This window comes from Protobothrops mucrosquamatus, unplaced genomic scaffold (genome assembly GCF_001527695.2).
Source record: "Protobothrops mucrosquamatus isolate PMUCROS unplaced genomic scaffold, P.Mucros_1.0 scaffold204, whole genome shotgun sequence".
NCBI lineage: Eukaryota > Metazoa > Chordata > Lepidosauria > Squamata > Viperidae > Protobothrops > Protobothrops mucrosquamatus.
This window is the reverse complement of record NW_015386559.1, coordinates 976,602-982,457: the sequence shown is the minus strand read 5'-3', so window position 1 is coordinate 982,457 and position 5,856 is coordinate 976,602.

The window sequence follows — 5,856 nt, the reverse complement described above, 5'->3', positions numbered from 1 at the left end:
ACTTCCTAGACCATTGAGTACTAACTAGATCAGACACTGCTTAGCTTCTATGCCCAGATATGTTGCTAAGTGCTACCACCTGTTAGCTCAATTGAAGTCATACTAACATATTAGAACAACAACATAGGTTGTTTCTGTCCTGTGTATTTTGTAAACAATGAAGTTGGATGGATAATATTGGCCGAAGAGCAGTCAAGATGTCCAATCACAAATGAGAGAGGGAAAACATGAGCAGAATATAAGGTTGCTGCCTGCTATCAAATTCAGTTCTAGCAACATGACTGGTGAAATGTCAGTACATTTCTTCATTATCTCACCATCACCTGGAAGTTATTGTTACCAATAAGTAACTGTGAAAACCTATACTCAGTAATTAATACTTTATTACCCACTTGTTTGAACCTGTCTCCTGATGTAACACTCTAGCTCAGGGGTGTCAAACTCACCACGTGACGTAACGTGTTACCACATATCGTGACTTTTTTCACCTTGCCGTAGCTGGGGTGGGTGCTCTGCTCCCTGTGCTAGCTGCTTCAACTTGAATCGCAGCTCTAATTAAAGCTGAAATCAAGCTTTGGAAAGACCTGTGGGAGTCTGAGGTGGTTATGTTAAGAGACAGAGTTCAAAGGTTGTAGGGGAATACTACACAAGAAATAAAAAGTATAAAATCCCCTATGCTTGTTTAATATTTATGAAGCCTCCATTGAAGGGATAGGTAATATATTTAATTAATTCTTGGTCACAAGAATTATTCACATCGCCTGATCAGTTGAAGCCAAAGCCTACTAAGATCTGCCCAACAAATAATCACAGCTCCAGCAAATATTTCTCCTATTGAAGTCACAAGAGGGCAAGGCATTGTTATCATTTAGTAGTATAGTAGTAGTTCTGCGAAATCTATGCACCATCATTAAATTACAGAGAAATACAAAACACTCTAATTCTTCTTTCAAACAGAATCTGGATTTTTGCAATCCAGTATGGTAGTCTTTATAGTATGAGGCTTTGAACTACCAAGCACTGAGTTAAGATCAGTCTATTTGCTTAGTTCAAATCTAACTCGGGTGGGGAGGGATTGAGTTTGATGGGTTTTTATATTATAGATTAATATAATAATCTATAATTAATATATAATTAAAAATGTCGTAAGCCACCAGGAGGCACCTGCTATGAGTTGGACACCATATACATTATCAGATAAATAAAATTGCATGAACATTAGAAATTAGAGCATTAAACATTACTTTAAAATGACAATTAAAATACTTCCATCTTTGTTTAATAGTAATGCAGTATAATAAACCCACATTTTAACATATTTTTATTTAGCACACTATATAACATATAAGATTTTCATTTGTTTCCATCTCTTTTTAACTGGCTAAAGTATATGCAGATGCCATCTAAGGTTAAGAAATGGGCAAAAAAAAAAGAGTTCTGTTACCACTAGTAACAATGTGGGAGTAACTGATCCAGAAGCTGCTATAAATATGATTAGATTCGTAGATTTAGCAGTAGTTAATTTTATACCAAGACCATATTTCACATGTTCAATTAAAACAATTAATTTATATGAGCCCCATTTTTCCCTCATGCATGTATATTTCCATTCTTAAGACATATTTGTTGCAATGTTTTGGGTTAAGCTCCAATAGAAAGAATGGAATATTACAACATAAGAAATTTTCTTGGTATAGTGTGGTATACTTATTTAACCTAAAACTGATGTACATAATTGCAACATTATGCTAAAATATTTAGGCCACACTGAATATATATTCACCAGCAAAGGCTGGGAAAAATATAAAAGTAATAACTGTCTTGCAGTCTTCAATAAACCTGGTTCATCAGGAATGGGCTCTGCTTATTTCAGCTTGTATAAAGTCATGCTAATACCTAGCCATCTTGTCTTTTGTCAAGCTCATTTTGTTCACCTTTGATTTTCTCAAGCATCATGATCTGTGCCTTTGCATTATATATCAAAAATGTCTATACTTCAGCTTCAGTATTAGTGCTTTGGACAAGCAGCATGGTTTCAATTCATGTGGTACTGAACTACTTTCTTCTTCGATCCAAAAACATATCAACAATTTGATTCAGAAACATTATTTCAAAAAGTATTGACTTTTCTTTATACATACTTCTGATGGTTCAACTTTATTCTGTTACAACAGAGTAAATCACAATCTTGATGATGACTACTTTTATTGCCAGTACTTTATTACTCATCTATCCACCTGGCTTTAGTAAGCACAGGTTTGACATGTATTATGGAGACCTATCTAAGAGACAAAAGGAAAGTTATTCTCTCTCAGGTCTCTTTACTGGATTCCTCTGTGATGCAGTAGACTAGGATTGGAGTATGAAGAGGTAGTAGGACTGTAGGACTGTAGTAGTAGGACTGTAACCTATAGAATTTAAGTATCACTGAGCAGAAATTTCATTCATCACTTTGAATTTTGAATATTTGTTGTAGTGTTACAGTGATCAAGACACTGATGCGCAACTGTTTCTCTGTCCAACTTAACTAACATAGGAATGGGCTCCGGTGAAGCAGCAGTCTATCACAGACTTCTTGTCCTGGACTACTGAGGCTATCTGGTTAGGATTTGTTCTTTAATATCAGCCACGAGGATCTGTCCCTATTGTAGTACTAAGCATTATTACCAGTCCAGAGTAGCTATTAAAAACTAACTATTCAGAAAAGGTATGTACTATATGGACATATAGTACAAAGATAAAAGAAACCTAAAAAAATAAAATTCACAAGGATTTGCTATAATTGGTCTTTCATGATGGTAAAATATATGTGTAATTTGAGATTAAACTGTAAGAGTTTGAAAACCTACATTAAAATCTCTAGGTAGCGACAGCAATAGCACAGAATTTGACTATCTGTTCTGAAGGTTTCTGCATACGAGATTGCCAAAAGAACACCATTTTCTGCTCATGTTGTCAGAGCAATTTTACAAGGGAATTATTAGGCTTGAGTACAATCCCTTATAAAATAACAGTGAAATAAAACATGAGAGAAAGACTTGGTGTCTCCCAGAGAGATGTTTGGCCCTAACTGAAGTGTGTTATCTCAGTACATAGAATTCAGTAAATTAATCCTTACTGTGGAATGAAGCAAACACAAGTTACTTAACTAAAAGTGAAGAGCTTTCTATAATTTGGTTATTTCAGGTAGATTGCTCTTTGGTCAGTTTTAAACTGGCAGCTGCTATAAATGTTGCAGGGGTGGAAGATTGGGTAAAACTGATAACTTGCTGAATACTAATCAACCTCCTACCTCCTCTATCAGCAATATGACTGAAGCCCTGGCTAATTTATTCTACTATGAGACTAGTACTATTTCTATATTTATGCATATGCTTCCTGATTCACATAATTTGATAGAACATGGAAGGTAGAACATATATAATTCTTATGTGTCCTCTTCCCTCTAGTTGAGCTCAATCAGCACTTAGATTTACAAGATTGGCAAGAGCACTCAATCAGACAGCACTGAGATATGCTGCTGCTGAAGAGATGACAGCGGTTAATTCCCCCCCCCCCCCAATCTTCTCATTCACTGTGAGAAAGTCAGGGGAAGCAAGATGTAGGATAGGGGAAATCAGGCAGGGCAGGCATATCTCCAACATCTACTCACATGCAAAAATCAGAACAGGATCATATTTTTGGCAATTTTAATTTCTTACTGCATCATAATACACAATGCAAATAATATCATGGAATATAGACATAAATTAATCCAAATTCATTTAAATATTCAGTGTTGATGGTGCAGGCCAAATCTGCACTATTACAGGAAAAAGAAAGGGAGGAAACCAGTTGTTTGGTCAAGCAGAAACTTTCTGCATAATTCAGAGTCCTGGACTGAACTTATATTTTAAGCTCATTTTTCCCTTTATGTTAGCATCTGGGATTCTGGTATTTTTTATCCATTTGATTTTAATCGTTTTTAATGGTAATTTGGAAATTCAAAGTAAAATTCAGTAGACATTGACTGCGCTTTTCATTTTTTTAATATAATGTACTCTTTTATTTGCTTGCCTTCATTTAACTACTACCTCATGAAAGGACAGCAAGTTTAAAATATATACCATAGAACTTATGGAATCATAATTATTCTTTTCCTGTGAAAAGTCAATAGAAATGAAGGTGGGCATAACAAAAAGGAACAATGAAATTGTAATATCATTAATGTAGAAGCAACTTACAATGTACACATTTAATAAGCTTCACAAAGAAACAATAGTAACTTACTTATAGAGATCTGCTCTCATTTTCTTTGTTTCATGCACTTCATATCTTATCCTATCTGTTGTATTGATTTATTTTAGAATTATTCAAATTTCATTAAGTTTTATTATACTAATTTATGATTTAAAATATTGACATTCACTATATTATTAAGAAAAAGTATGGATTTTCCAAGCAACTAATCTTTTAACAACTTCCATTTTTTTAATGACTGTCAAATTTCCATCTCTTGTCAAATCTATGACATAATATAATTCATACTTCCAGAAGTATATAGAAAACAGACTTGGGAAATTATTTTTTATCACTAAAACTGGACAAGTAAAGCAGTATTTTGATTCACTGCCTTATCAAGCATAGCAACTACTTATGTACCACATACGTACTGCCAGAAAAGTGTCTATGGAGATTCTCAATCACCCAGATCATGGTTGTCCCAAAGGTGCTTTTTCAAGAAGCAACTGGACATTCTTGTTTTTCTTTGAAGATGTTTTGCTTCTCATCTAAGAAGCTGGTGATAGATGATGTTGTATTCCTCCCCCCTCTGTTGAGAAAGAACTGTTCAGTTTTGACATAGATGGCCTCTTTGACCCCTCTTTCAAACTTGTTTGGTTAAAGAGGCCATCTATGTCAAAACTGAACAGCCCTTTTTCAACAGAGAGGGAGGGATACAACATCATCTATCTCCAGTCTAAAGCACAGTCCTTTCAGCAGTTCCTAGAAGGCTTCACACTTATTTGCACTACTCAGGTAATCCCAAGGACACAGATAAACCTCCAAGTGGCCTCAACGACTCCCTAAAAGAATGCAAATGACCAGCTGTCTGCAAGGAATATAAATCCTTCCATTCCCCACCATCCAGTCAGAGCTGAAGAAGCTTCTTGGATGAGAAGCAAACATCTTCAAAGAAAAACAAAGTCCAGTTGCCTCTTGAAAAAGCACCTTTGAGTATTGCCAGAAAAGAAGCTATTATAAAGAAATTTCAGAATGATAAGATATCTGCCCAAGAATCTCATTTGAAAATGTAGGTATATTCATATGTATCTGGGTATATAAGCAAATATCACATTTTTGTGGTGCACATGTACATGCATATATGTGTATATGTGTATACATAAACATACATATATTTCAATGCATATACTGTGAAGAGATGACTTACTGCCCAGAAACTAAACACTGATAAACAGATTCACTTTATTTCAAAACTGGATATGAATACATAATTCCATATCTTGCAAATAGGATTCTATCCTTTATGTCAATGTAAAGAAGGATCACTTTATAAAAATGATCAAAGTAAAGTTCAGGAAATCCTTATCCTGAAATATGACTAAATAGTCTACCGCAGCAGACAAAGGGCTACAGGAAATATGAAATATCTGTAAAATCTAAGAATGTATTTCTGAAGTCAATCTACTTCAAATATTTCCAAAGTAAATCTACATTTTAATTCCAAACCCTTAAATTTAAGGGCCTACAACATGTCTTTCAATGCAGGGGTCCCCGACCCCCGGTCGTGGACCAGTACCGGGCTGCTGCATGCCAGCAACCGGTTGGCACAAACAAGCAAAGCCCCATCCATGAGAT